Raw genomic sequence first — 15,674 nt, 5'->3', positions numbered from 1 at the left:
TTCCGTGTCACCCTGTGCCGCTGCGGGGAAGGAGGTAGAGAAATCGGGAGTGAAGTTGAGCCCAGGAAGAAGGGAGGGGTGGGGAGAGGTGTTTTAAGTCTTGGTTTTATTTATCATATCTCCTACTCTAATTTGACTTGCAATAAATTAAATTAATTTCCCAAGTCACGTCCATTTTGTCCATGAGGGTGATTGGTGAGTGATCTCTCCCTGTCCTTATCTCGACCCAGGAGCCTTTGGTTATATTTTCTCTCCCCTGCCCAGCTGAGGAGGGCAGTGACAGAGCAGCTTTGGGGGGGCACCTGGCCTCCAGCCAGGGTCAACCCAGTACAGTGGCAAAAAAATTTCACCAAGTTTCTAAGATAACACTGACAAGGTAGAGAAATAGAATGCAACAATATCTTTGTCAACTGCTTAAAACTGGGAAAATAAAATTAAAAACACTGAAAGAACTGGTCAGAGAAATAATTCTAAATATCCTTTATAAAGATGTAGCATCACGATGACATACAAACTATCCAGTCCTCTAGTTCTAATCTGAGGAGACCAGCTCAGATATTTTCTTGTAACCGCCACTGACTAGTTGGCATCACATTTGCATCTTACTACCCTAAAAGTAAGCTGAAATGCTTACTGAGCATGGATAGGACTGGACACAGACACAGCATACATTTGCACAGTAAGAAATTCAACAAAATAAACTGCACAGAAGGGAGTTGAGGGGTATTTGGCAGGTTATTGCTCAAAGACATTGCCACTGTTTTGCTGAGGATTTGGTCTGATCTAGTTAGTAACAGAAAAAGAACAAGACACAAGAACGAAGGCTGCAAGAAATATTCAGAAAGGTTACGGAAACTTCCACTTGCTTAGCCAGCATGGCTGAAGTCAGATATGAAGAACTTGAGTACAGAAAGAAAGAAGACACCAAAAAATAGTTGTTAGAACATAACCTCAAGTTCCTTTCCTTTCTTTAAACTTGTGTGATGTAAAATCCAAGTTCTTACACCCAATCTGTGTTTGTGAAAAGAGCCTCACCTTTCTTTGCCTCGCTGCAGTAAAGGCTATTTCACAAAAAAGACAACTTTACAATTTTCTTCGTATACGGTTAATCTGAACAGTTGGCTTTCTCTGAGAAGTTTAAAGAACACTGTCATTACAATTATGGATAGAAGGGAAGTACTGTAATGATTCATATAAACCTCTAATTGCATAAATACCTTCCCATTCTCTTTGTAGATGCATTACTCAAAGGTAATATTGCCAACAGAGAAGCAATCTCCGAGACAAGTAAGAGCTCTCACTTATATTGGCCATTAATCAAGAACATTTGTTTAAGTTGCTTAAGTTTATTCAGATTGTTTGAAAGTTTTATTTTAAGAGTTGAGGTTTATTTTAACACTGTCAGCTTCCTATCTTTAATATGTATTTTTAAACAGAACACAGAGAATACCCTTATTTCAATATTATTTTTTACAGAATCAGTTATACTGTAAAGATCAGATAAAATTAGATCAGATTTGGGTAACATCATGTATGCAAAGTTACATCATCTTAAGTCCTGTCACTCTTGGAAGGAAGTTGAAAAGGAAGAACCTAGAAACTGGGACAGTTCAGTAAAATATTTTCCTTTCACTGAGCACTGTCAGCTCAGTGAGTCAGCTTTACAATTATTAGTGTTTCTTATAGTTTTATGGAATTGGTTTTTGCTTCCTCTACAATGAGGGAAAACCATCACTTTGCAGATATAGTTATACAAGTTGCCAGCAGCAGAAAGGTCAGAGTGAAGAAAAGGTATTTCCATCTCCAGCAATACAAAAGTGTTCATTTAGTGACTTAAACACGTAACAAACACTGTGCTTCCTGATCCACATTCATACATAACTGTTGGCGCCGTTACCTGCAGATGTCCCACCAGAAATGCCGTTCAGCTTACCCGTGCGGTGAAGCCCTTTGCAATTCTCAGGCCATCCAGCCCTCGGGCGCTGGGCAGCATCCAGCCACACACCCTCTTTTAGGATCTCTTGCACGTTACTGCGATGTGGATCCTGTGTGCAGTAGCACACCCGGAGCACTGGAGTACACAATGCAACCACCAGTCTCTGGACTCCAGCTGCAACACCTCAGGTTCCTCCCACAGCTTAAACTCATCCTATCCCAGAACCTCAAAGCAATTAGAATCATAGAATCACAGAATCTTTAAGGTTATAAAAGACCTCTATGATCATCAAGTCCAACCGTCAACCCAACACCACCATGTCTACTAGACCATGTCCCAAAGTGCCATGTCTACACATTTTTTGAATACCTAAATTAGGAGTCTTCTGGCTTTGAGTTTGCTACCTCATCGCAGAAGTTACATGGCAGACACAAGCAAGCTGACCCATAAAATCAGAAATGGGCTTTGAACAGAACTTTTGAATATCTCATTGCTTCAAAGGCCAAAACAGGAGACTATTGGCCATTAGAGAAGCTCACACTTCATGGACGCAAGGCGTTTCACATTAGGCTTCTCTTCCCCTGGAGGTCTCTAGGCATACAGCTCAGGCTTTCTCTCAACTTGGCCAGTCCTGTAGCAACATCTGTTGACCCAATCTGCTGCAAGGTCTGCTTCTCTTTCCCTAGTCCTGTCTAAAGTTTCCTCTATTCCTTCTGCAAGACATTTTGAAGATGTCTTTTGGCCACCTGTGGTCTTTGTTTTCTGCTTAGTGAGCTTTGTCATTTCCTGAGGAAGGGAAAACCCCCTGTCCCTTTCAGCCTCAGGCAACATCTTGGCAAGCTGTTTGTCAAAGTTCAGTTGCTATAGTTAACCATTCTCCGACCACTTCTTGTCTGTTGGCTGCTTTGTAAGCAAGATGAATATGCATTGACTGAGGTTCATGATATATTCATAGTAACAAGTATATTATAAATACTTGTCGGGTAACCCCAGCTAGCTGCTAAGCCCCATGCAGCTGCTCACTCACTACCCCCATGGCAGGACGGGGGAGAGAATCAGAAGAGTCAAAGTGAGAAAACTCATGGGTTGAGATACAGACAGTTTAATAGATAAAGCAAAAGCCGCACATGCAAGCAAAGCAAGACAAGGAATTCATTCACCGCTTCCCATGGGCAGGCAGGTGTTCAGCCATCTCCAGGAAAGCAGGGCTCCATCACGCGTGTAACGGTGACTTGGGAAGGCAAACACCATCACTCCGAACATCCCCCTCTTCCTTCTTCTTCCCCCAGCACCTTATATGCTGAGCATGACGTCATATGGTAGGGAATATCCCTTTGGTCAGTTGGGGTCAGCTGTCCCGGCTGTGTCCCCTCCCAACTTCTTGTGCACCCCCAGCCTCCTTGCTGGTGGGGTGGTGTGAGGAGCAGCAAAGGCCTTGGCTCTGTGTAGGCACTGCTCAGCAGTAACGAAAACATCTCTGTGTTATCAGCACTGTTTTCAGCACAAATCCAAACACAGCCCCCTACCAGCTACTATGGAGAACATTAACGCTACCCCAGCCAAAACCAGCACAATACTGAATATCAGCCTACACTTTATACAGTCAGATTTCCCAAACCTTTAAGCCTAGACTGCATCTGAAGTAAACCACTCACTCTGCCTAAATAAGTAACTAAATTTTAACCTTTACAGTCTCTGGGATATTACAGGGTCATCGCACACATTGTTCAGAGATGAAGAATGGAGCTTATGTTTCTGCATCTTTCAGACACTAACTGATGGTATCACTAGCTACTAAACAGCACCAAAAAAAGCCCTATTAATTTTACCATGCAAACTTATAATCAGGTAATGCAAGGGAAATGCCAAACACGGGTCACCAAAGACAAGCAGAAGAAAATAGATTTTAAAAATCAGTTTTGCAACTGGTTTCCTCCTGACTTCTCTAGCTTCTCTGCACATTCTTTCACTGATTTGACAGGCTCAGTATAACTGCTCATTTAAAAAAGATCTGTGCTGTTTGCACAGCTTTTTAGCATTCTGGCTGCAAACTCATTTCATGTACTAACTATTATTATTTTTGATCCATGTTTAGCAATCAGACATCACCAGGGTTAATACTAGTATTTGTTCCTTGATTTATGGTTGACACCAACATATCAAACTGTAAATGGTGAAAATGTAAGACCTAGATGAAATCATGTGGTTGACTCCCTGCTTGCAGGAAGCAGCTACTGCATTTTAAAATATTATCAAATAGCAGACAATTCTAAGAAAAATATACTATGAAGCTCCACCTTCATTCTGTATCTTGATTCTTCTGTTCCCTAGAGAATGTGTACTTGTCTTCCCGTGCAATGACTCATTATCGTTACTGCATCAGTAAGTAGATAATAAATTCTTTAAAGACAAAACCATATGGCTTTATTGGCTTTGTGAATTGATACTTTATGCCTCACCAGTGAAGCACCCATTCTACATCCCCGTGCTAAACACTGTAACTTTCCTTTCCTTTTCAACAGCAGGGAAGCATTTTGCAGTGCAGGGTGGGTAAAAAGAAGCTTGAAAAGTAACATTTCAAGTCCCATACTGATGGTGCTTTTGGGCAGAAAACACTATTCAAAAAATGATGGATTAATCAGCGCTGCATTTTAACAGAGTGCAAACTGCCAGTGAAGATTTAATTCAGTTGCTGAAGAGTGAACTGGACAGATTTTAGCTTTTCTTTAAGAGCAAAACTCAGCATAAGCAGATATGATGTTTCTGAAGGAAGCCTGGATAAAAAGTTCCTTAACGTGCTCTTTACAAATATCCTCTCTTCTGATGGTTCAAGACATCGAAGACAGCCAAGTTAATAATCATGACTTTTTTACACCATGGGTAGCTCACTCTGTCTGTCTGTCTGTAAATAAAGATCTGCAAAATAGAGAACATAGGTTAAACTTGATAATATGTCTTAACTTTACTGTTACCACACCCTTACATGTGGAGTTGCATGTGGGCTTTGAAACACTTCTGTGCATCAAGGGACCTAAAACTTTGCCAAACTTGTTCAGCCCGTCTCTCTGACAGTTATAACTACTATCATAATGGATAGATAAGGAAATGAAAATCTTGCTGATTGGGTCGGATAGAGTAGAAACAATGTAATGAGCCCCTGTGATGAGAACTGAACAGTGATCTTAGATTAGAAAAGATCCTAAGAAGCCCGTTTGAATGGGTTGTCACACCAGTAGCAAATAGCTCCAGAGTCCTACCCAACACGAGGTTCAGCATCTAAGCCCTGATGTCTATTGCATTATATTAATAGATGCCTAACGGCTGCTACATTTGTACACAACGTCTGCGCTATCAGCATTTAACTCTTTACCCCCAGGAAATCCTATGAGATACTCGGGTTATGGAAGGTATTATCCTGCCCTGTGGTACCGACCGGGATATTTATGTGGCCCGCGTCACTGGCAGTCTCACTAGCACTGACGGATTTAGCCTCAGAGCACCCTCAGGAGGGGTGCAAGGATTGTTATCCCTGCTTTTTTAGGATGAGTACTAAGTAAAGGGGAGAGATAGACGAAAGCTGACTGGCAAGTTCACTGGAGAAGTTTCAGCACTAACCAATGTCTCCCACACGTCTACGTCCGGGACAGAGGCAGGGATTGAATCTGTATCCCAGCTTCATGCCATCTCCAGTGGGCCTGTCTTCCGTGTCTAAAGGAAAGGAATATTTCAGCTGAGGATGAGCTGATTATCTGCTACATCTGATTTAAACTTCAAGATATTCAATGGCAACCAACTCCAACTCATGTTTCATCTGAACGCATGTGGAAAAAGCCACCGACAGCTCCCTGTAGGTTAATCACAGAATCCCAAAGGATGCAGCCAATAGCTCCTTTCCTATTTAAATGCAGTCTGAATTGGGTATTAACTACCTGCTGTGTTTGGCAGATCTCTTATTCCTAAAATAAATAACTGTATGAAAAGTCATAAACTCTATATTGGACTTTTTCATTAAAAAAAAAATCAAAGTAATGTCAGGATTTTAGCAGCCTCACTTATTGCAGTAAATCTGGCTTCCACAGCTGTTCATGTTGTACTGTGTGCTTCAGCCAAGTGTAGCTGCAGTCCAACATTTCCTTCTTAGATATCCCTTACCCAGAGCAAAGCCAAGTGAATTTTGGACAGGACTAGCACGCTAGAAATTATGAATGTGCTCTTATTAGAGCAGGTTGCATGTTTTACATTAAATATTCATTCAAATAACAATCCAGCAAAATGTTTGTCAAGATGATAGTTACTTTGGCTAAAAGAACACATTTTCCCTCCAGTCTCCACCAAAACTCGCCGGTATTTATCACATCAAGAATCTAAGGACATTAATGAAGATCTCGCTTGAACTCGGCTGAGCTCCTTCACTGGTGCCAGATCCTGTTCTCCTGTTTTATAGCTGTACCATTTCAGAAATTGCTTGGTTCTCACTAGGGACCACCCTTTTACAGGTTCCACTGCAGCTCATAAAAGGGAAAAACAAACAAAAAAAAACCAACCCAAAAAAACCCACAAAGAAAAAAGCAAAAAAGGGGAAAGTAGCGTTTTCTCCTCCTGCCTCTTAAAAACCTGCGTGTGTTGAGCTGGGACCCACAGAGTGACTCATAAAGCGGTTTGATTTCAGTGTCACGGTTTTCCGGGCAGAACCAAGTTTACCTCCACGCATCCCTGCTGCTGCGCCCCCACCGTTACCACTTGTGTCTCAGTGTGCCTTTCCCTATCCCCCCCTCCTTCAGTAACCAGCCCTTTGTGCTGGGATGCTCTTGGGCACGTCTCCATTCATGCAAGAACCTCTCTTTCCCGGGCCACAGGTGTCTTCTGCTTTTTTTCCCAGCCCTCCTCTGAAGACCCTGCCATGAGCCTTTCCACATTGCCCTCACTCGTGCTGGGGACTCTAAAGGCACTTGTGTTTGGCAGTCATTCGGTGGACGGTCTGAAGCTGGCCCCGGCCCTGCGGTGGGCTATGCGGGGTTGCAGAGGTCTCCCCCAGCCAGGCAGTGTAAGGGGTACGTACCGACCTTTGCGCGTCACCTTTGTGACACAATTCATAAAGTAATTGCTCCATGGGGCTTTGCAGAAACCATGGACTGTAAAAAATTCTGTGTCCTCAGTTACAGAGAAAACATCTTTGTTTCACGCTTCCTTTCTTCTTTTTGTTACTCTCCCATCGTACGGCTAATGCCTGTTTCCAAAGCCTCAGCATCACCCACACGCACGGCACGGCGCATTTACGACTACGTGGTGTCACACATCCAGCGGTATCGCTGTTCATTTTTTCCCCCTGAAGTCAGGGATGGAAACATGGGCCGTATATACAACAGGTATCATGTATATAAAGTCAAATCACGAAAGAAAGATTTCCTCTAAAACCTAGAGAACTTCAGTATTCTAGTAGAATTACATACCTTATTCTGAATCAAAAACAGAGCTAGCAAGTTGGTTAAATTAATAAAGTTAAAGATTAGCAATATTGCCATCATGTGGATACTTTGAGTAAATGCTCAGGCATGATCCTGAATTTATTAAGCGCCAGAAAGCAGATTGTGTCTGAATTCTGCTGTTAAAACTAAGAGGCAATATTTAAAGTTGTTTGTTACTGTTATAGAATATAATTATCCCTTTGCTACAGCAATGATTTATATAGCAAGAATGTGTGTACAATAGATAAAGTTATATTACCCCTTCCACTGTGATCCTTATCCTCATGGATTTATAGCTCATATTTAAAAATTCACTCCAAAATTAAGCTTGAGTTATCCAACTGGAAACTATATAAGTGAAAATCACCTCTTACTGCAGAAAGCAAGAAGGAAGAGAAAAGGACAAGCAGTTTAGATGCCCTTCACATTTGAAAAGGCTTGTCAGTAACATTGTAATGTTCAAATCCCTGAATTACTTTATCATACAAGTGCTATAGTAATTTGTTATTTTCAGTAATTTTATTACATTTTTCTCTCTCTTGCCCCCCTCCCACTCCATTCTCTGCAGTATCACAACAAGCTCTTCTACACTGACGAAAAAAAGTACAAGGAAAGGAACTTCCGCGGCTTATGTCAGAAGAGTTGGATTTTGCTTTGTTAGCTAGTTAGAAAAAGAACATTGTTTATATTAAATCTACCAAAACTGAGGTCAAATCCTGTCACATGATAAGACATCTCAGCCCCTGGCAGGAATTAATATAAACAACATGACTTAGATTCGCAAGTTTTGTAGAAATAGAAAGCGTGACCACACTTGACAATACTCCTAGGTTGCTGCAAACTTCCAATGCCATTTGGAAAATTGCTTCCCTATTTCTGGGAAACCGATGAGTGAAATAGAAACAACGTGCATTTATAGTACCAGCACCTATTCCAGCAACTAACAGACGCCAGGCGTTTGCAAGGCACTCCAATTTTCTTGCTTGAGGAACACTATCTAGGTACAAAGTGCAATTGTTTCATACACACACTTTCCCACTACAGAGGATTCACCATTCCAAGAGATAAATTGCCATGACCAATAACTCATCTCTGTTACTTTACTGTCTGCTCTAAATTACACACAATGTACCTAGGCAAAACATCGCAGCAGAAGACTGTTTTGTGTTATTACTGCATATGCAAGCAAGAAACACTGATTTAGCTTGTTGCTGGCTCCAGACGTTGCCTTCTTGTAATAATCAATCATACAGCAGAGATGCAGTATTTTCCTGGGGTCAAAACTCAAATGTAGAATTCTGGAGCACACAACCAACATATTATCTCTCTTCCACTTGCAGAGTAAATACATACCTTCTTCTCTGCCCCGCTATTTATTTGTAAGTATATCCAGCTGGTGCAACCCCAACTGGTGCCAGGAAAAGGGAAAACAAAAACATCCACAAGGCTCCTGCAGCTCCCGGTATGCAGGAGGCAGCACTCAGTGATTTACCTCCAACTACCATTTTAAACTAGTTTAATTGAACAGGCAAAGATCACACAGATAGCCGTAGCCATTCCCATTTCAATCTGGCCTATTTCCATTTCCCTTAGCAAACAACATTTAAGAATTCCTTATTTCAGCTTTGCTGAAATCAAACCAAAAATGCCTACCCAGCTTATTTATTTATTTTTGCTGGCTAAATACACAGGAGAAGTTTATACTGAGACAAAAGCTGACATTATTTATCGTCATCATTGTTGTGCCTGAGAATCACATCATGAGATGGAAGAACCTAGAAAAGAATGTCAGTGAAATAAGGCCTTTCAAAATTAGGCTTTCCTCGTTAATGTAGCTCATAGCAAGAAAAACATTTTAAATGGAAAATGTTAAAGAAGGACACCCATATAGGCAAGAGTGTGTGTGCATGCATATGTGTACCTGATGCACAGAATGAACCTAAGGTCGCTGCAGACAGCCGGATTTAAATAATTGGGGCACAGACAAACTCCAAACAGGAGGACTTTGGGGAGTTAAGACAAACACCAGTCAGTCCATACAGAAAAGATACCAACAGCTCCCCTGTTAAAAGACAAAAAAGAGGTTCTTCTCCTTTCAAGAGCACCAGGATCAGGTTTTTACAGTCCCTGGACAAGCCCCGATTTATGACCAGTTTCCAGACAGAAAGAAATGTGTGAACCTTTTTAATTATTCATGCTCTAAGAGGCAAACCCTCTCGGGTTGCAGGCCAAGAGGCCTCAGGGCCATGGCTTTCTGGGCTTTGCAGTCGAGGGAATAAGCAGCCGGATTCTCAGCAATATCACTTGGCTGAAAGCGGCTGTCAGGCTCAAGAAAAACAGCAGCGTACGCTGGTTTGGCAGACATGAAAGGGAACCGGCAGGGGAAAAAACTTAACTGCTCCCCGTTTGCACATTCCAGCTCTTTTGCTGGTGTTTGAGCACCTGCAGCCCGGGCACCGGAGCGCTCGGGCAGAGGGGCAGGCAGGGGCGGCCACGCTGGCGGGGGGCTCAATGGGTCGCAGAAAGATTATTAGATGGCATGGAAGACCTTCTCATGCATGGAAGAAGGGAGGAAGGAGGGCAGAAGGAGCACTGGAAGAGAAAAGGCCACTTGGTAAAGGCCTGAGCAGCCGAGTCAGGGAAAACCATAGCACCTACAAGCCGTCCCTCTGCAACAAGCAGCTCTGCCAGCTCCCTGAAGAAACAGCATCGAGAAAATGGCAGTGCCCCAAAACCCAACATGTGAGGAAGAACAGACCTGCTGTGTGGGGCTCTGGGCTAGTCAGGGAGAATGATAATTGGTACCAAATGTAGGGATTTTGCTTCAGAGCTTAATGGGAGCATAAGTGCTGCCAAGGAAGGGCTGAGAGACCTCCTGAGCAGGCTCGTCTGGAACAAGGCGGGGAGCAGACAAAAATACCTGGTGATGTAGTACCGTCTTGCACCTTGAATGCTCTTTGCCTGGTAGACTTTTCTCAATACCAAAATTCACATCAGTCTCTCTGTTAAGACTGCCAGTACCTTTATTTAGCTGGTTGCTCCCACAGCCAGAGGTGGTTCTGCTTGCTGTGCATGCAACAAGCCGTTCATGCTCCTGCAACCCGACGGTATGTGCCACCTCTAACCCAGGATGCTGGCTAACCAAAGGTCAATTGCTTGGAGAGTCTGCAGTGCCAGGTCCTGCCAGAAAAGCCTTCAGAGTTACTTGGCACGCTGCTGCTGAGTTGAGTAGGAGAGGCTGTGCTCTGCTTCATAGCTGGAAGCACGGAAGAGATCTCTCGATTGAAGTCAGCCTGTTGTATTTTCCTCCTGAAAGAACTCTTTCCTGTAGAAGCCTATTTGCAAGTTTACTTGTTCACCAGGTGGAAAGGGACCAAAAATAATCACTTTTTAGAAAAAAATCAATAAAAAGATATAAAGATAATGAGAAATGTCTTCAAGTAGATGTAAGTCTGGAGTAGAGGCGAGTTTCTGCTTAGTTTGAAGCATTCCCCAAATGCTGTCACCTGCTGGCAAGAAAATGCAAAACTAAGAATTTTGTGACAAGAAAAGAGCCGTCCCATTCCAGGGGAAGAAAAAAACCCCAACTATAATACAACTATAACCTAACCTGGTAAACTAGGTGCTCTTGGATAAGGAGGATTGTCACTGGGCTGAGAGTCCTGCACAGGAACTTCCAACAATACTGAACTGCCTCCCTGCTACCGACCACTGGTCGGGCTTTCTGCACTCTCAGCTTCCCAGCCACTTCCTTTTCCTAAATGCCAGCTTCTTCTCCTTTCAGTTACCAACCCTCACATATCTTTCTACATCCCAGCTCAAAAAACTTAATCCATGCCTGGGACTTTTCCTTTCCTTGCTACCTCCATTTCTACCTACACCCTTCTCTCTTTTAGGCCCTTTCCCGCCCCTCACGAGGCAAAGAGAAAATCCGGAGATACCACAGGGTAGGAGCACTGTCTCACATCTGCCTGATGGCAATTTCCTTTTTGGACTCAGAGTACACAGAGAGCACTTAAGAGATTTTGAGATTTCAGGCTGCTACAAAAAATCTTTCTGCTTATTGCTCTAAGAGCTTTGTTCTTGTCCCAGAGGCGTGAGAGCCCAGCTGGTAGCCTCAACACCCTATGGGCATTTACACTTTGTCCAAACGGGAGCTTAAAGTTAGAAGGTACTTGATGGTGTTCCTTGTCTGTCAAACGAGATTTGAAGTAGCACATCTCCTATATTTGCCCAGACATACTTGTACGTCAGTAAAAATCATGATATGGTCAGAAGCAGGAGGGAGATTCTGTTTGTGTGAGATAGTCATTGATCTACATGGTGAGTTAGAAGCAGACTGGTAAAACAACCCGTTTCCATATAATTCTTCACATTAAAGAGCTGTATCTTCTGTTCGTAGGAGCTTTTGGACACTGACGAAACAGTGCTCACACATCAGTCCTCAGACTCTACTTATAGAACCACAGAATGGTTTGGGTTGGGAGGGACCTTTAAAGACCATCTAGTCCAACACCCCCCATGAGCTCTTAGTACTTCTGAAAATCTGGCCCTTGATGTTCAAGGATGACCTCTCTCCAGTTTCACATGCGTTTGTAATACTGATTTGTCTATATAAATTCCACAATTAAATTTGCTATTGCCATGTAGCAATGATCTACAGCCTTTGAACTGCAACAGAAAAATCATTTATTGTAGTGTGAAGAAGAGAGAAGTGTGAAAAGTAGATAGGTTTCATATAGCAGATCCTGTTGTCAGGTAACATGTGATAACATGCATTATCATGTAACTCCAGTCTGCCTCTTCTTCATGATCCTGCAACTGCTCTAGCAGAAAGCACACATACAATATAGGTACCTTCTTAAGCTTGTTTTTCTTTATAAGAAATTAAGTTTATGTAAACATACAGCATGTGAGTACAAAATACAGAGATGCCATTTTGAATCCATGGGCAAGTACCAACCAAGTTTTGACAAAAAGGCAGTGGTTAAATATTTACAACATGTATTAATATAAGTAGCTGGATAGCAGAAAAATTAAAACATCAACAGACAGGCAGAATGATGTCTAGCTGCCTAAAAATTAAACATTATTACACATTAAAAATTAAACATTATTACACATTAGAAAGTCTTTCCAGGAGCAAGACAGTTGCTAAAAAGTTGCAAAATCTATTTGAAACGACTAGTGCAATTAGCTATATATCCATATGAAACAAGGCCTCACTAGCTCAGTGGCTCACAAAAGTATTTGGGTTTTAAGGCGGTATGTCTGCATGTTTTCGTCGAGGAGCAAGAGATCCTCATGATTTTAACTAGCAATAACTCAAGAATGGAAAAGACAGATCATTGACTGAGCAGCACCAGCCTGACACACAGTGGAAGGAGCAAGAAGTACCTTGCCAGATGGGAATAAAAAACTCACAGATAAGGAAGGAGTTGTACGTCCTTTTGCTCTTGCACACAGAACAGACTTCACGCGTGAGGACAACTTGCATATTGCCCTTACACCTGTCACCCTCCATGGCCACTCTCCTTCTCCAGCAGCTTTGCGTGACTCTGCCCTCATCTTTTTTCATTTCCTTTTAGGGGGCTGGAAGGCAAACAACATGGCAGCGCAACCTTTTAAAACAGATTAGGACAGATAAAATGGCATTGTTGTATGGACACACATCATTAGCTGGTTTTTGACTTATGGGTTGGGCATGCAAACATTTTTCTCTTCTTTTTTTGCGAGCTCCCACCCACAGCGGTAGGCGGTAGCACAGGTGGTGGCAGCAGCAGTTCCTGGATGTTGAAATGCTTTGCGTACCTGTCGCACGCAATGCGTGTCACAACTTGGGAACTCACGGCAAGAGAATCGAAAGCTGGCTGAAGCTGGAGTGTATTTATCCAGATGGTCCGCATGCCTTCCAGATCCCTCCCATTACCTCTTCAAAGAGCTTTTCAACAGAAATGATGCTTAAGACATTCTTGGAAAGTTTCAGGCTGCACATGGCATTTCAGGTTTATCATTTTACATCTCCCAAGAGAGAAAGGTTATTGTGCTATGGACTTGCTTTCCTTAGTCAATTATAAAATGTAATTTATAAGAAAGCAAACCCCGTCGTCTTAGAAGGAAGTTTGTAGAAACAATAGGAACAACAGAAAAAACTTATTTGGCAATAAGGTACATTTGCTATATAGATTCACCTACAACTTGTTTTTAAAAAGAAAACCATGTTTTCTTTCCCCTTCCTGCTGCCGGTGGCATTTGTTCCCCACGGCCCTGGGAGGAGGAATCCCGTTAGAAGGGTGACATCCAGTGGTCGCTCGGGCTTCTAACTGGTAAAAAGCTACACAGAAGCCTCACGCCTGGGGCCTCTGCAGCCCTTCACTGAACTCATGAAAAAAGGCACATGGTTCAAGGTAACGAACAAACCGTGTTTCTGACATGGAAAAATGATTACACATACACACAGGCACAATATTTAAATACAAAAGTATGCAGAATCAGGATATAAAGGTGACCTTTTAAAAGATCTACTATCAAGCCAGAGAAGTGCATGTAAGACATGCAAGAAAACCCATCTGAAAAGGTGAAAGTATCACTTGCCTGTAACTTGAACTCTCCAGGATAATCAGTCCACATTAATATTTACACTATCAGACAATGCAGAAGACTTATCTGTGCAGTAGCCGTAGTGGATGGATTCACTCCCCACCCTTCATTACACTTCATGCCCCTGTGCAAAATCTACGTCATTCTGAGGAAGATGGGAATAAATGGCACATGAAGACCACATAGCTCAATGGACTCCCATGACTGGCAAGTTACTTCTCCATCCTGTGTTAAATTGCTTGCTTGTTCAAACTTTGCCAAACTAGAAGTGGGAGCATTCACAGAATCACAGACTGAGTGAGGTTGGATGGGACCTCGGGAGATCATCTGGTCCAACCCCCTGCTCAAGCAGTCCCCTCTGTCAGCCTAGAGCCTGGGGAATTGACTTGCTCGGTGCAACTCTGCCCTTTTTCTGGTTTTTCAGGGGACTGGCCATACACTGGTACCAGATGTGCAGATGGGAGCAGGGCTTGGACACCCCAAATGGAGAATTCCATGGTTCCCTGAGTTTAACAGTAATTCACTGCCTCTTACAGAAGTTACTTCTGAGCTCAGCTCTCTCTTCTTACTGCTGCAAGCTCAAAAGATGTAGATAGGGCATTTTTCCATAATGCCATCTCATCAAGATAGTACAAGCAGGGTAGTAGTCCTTAGAGTGGATAAGATCCTTACAGAAGGCACTAAGCAAAATGTGACCCAAGAACATGACACCTACACCACATTCACAGCTGGAATATGAACTCAGGGTCCATTTGAAGTACAAACAATTCAGCTGGCCAATTAAAAACAACATTTATGTCAATGGACTAAAAAGCACCCTTGAAAGAATTACATCTATACAATACATCATCTTATGAAGCAGTCAAGAAAGAATTGAAATAGCACTAGGCACGTTCTGTCTTGGAGCAGAGTCTAGTGCATGACTGAGAACAAAACATCAACCCGCTTTCTATAAGCAGTGTGAGAATAGTTTTCAGTGTCCTATGTCTGAATGTTATGTGGGGATGGCCCCTTGGAGACTGAAACAGAGATCACAAAACCCAGGAGTCTACAGTTCTGACTGACACAGTGTTAAATACAGTAATTGATTACACGAAATATCCATTTATAGAACAAGGTTAAAAACCAAGTGTCCTATAAATTTGACAAAGTAGGGTGTAAGTAACAGAATCAATAGAGAAGTAGGAAATCAAAGGATCATAGATACAATCATAGAGCAATCTGACAGAGATCATGATGTGAAAAAAGTCTCCAAATGGCAGCAGTGAAAGCCACATTAACTTCACAGCTCCAATTAGATTGTAAGGTAGCGTGAAAATAAGCTGAGCAACCATACAAACAAATGTGGATGTCACCTGAATGGTTATGGTATGAAATAAAGATGAATACTCTGGCAATTAACTGCAGCTGAAGACTGAAGACCAGAGAGACCAGGTATACTGAGAACACTAAAATAATATGCCCAACCTACTAGTTTTCAAGAAAGAAAGTAGTAGTTCACATTGAAATACACTGTGTAAAAAAACCCCAAACCAAAACACCAACAAAAAAGGGAAGATTTAAAAATACCTATCAGGATAGCTTTACAATTAGCATTTAAAAGTTTTAAGTTTGAATGCCAAGGATCTTTCGCAGTGCACAAAACAAAACACTGCAGTACTGTATTAAGTGGG

The sequence above is a fragment of the Grus americana genome, chromosome 1 (assembly GCF_028858705.1).
Source record: "Grus americana isolate bGruAme1 chromosome 1, bGruAme1.mat, whole genome shotgun sequence".
Lineage (NCBI taxonomy): Eukaryota > Metazoa > Chordata > Aves > Gruiformes > Gruidae > Grus > Grus americana.
This window is presented reverse-complemented; position numbering follows the sequence as displayed.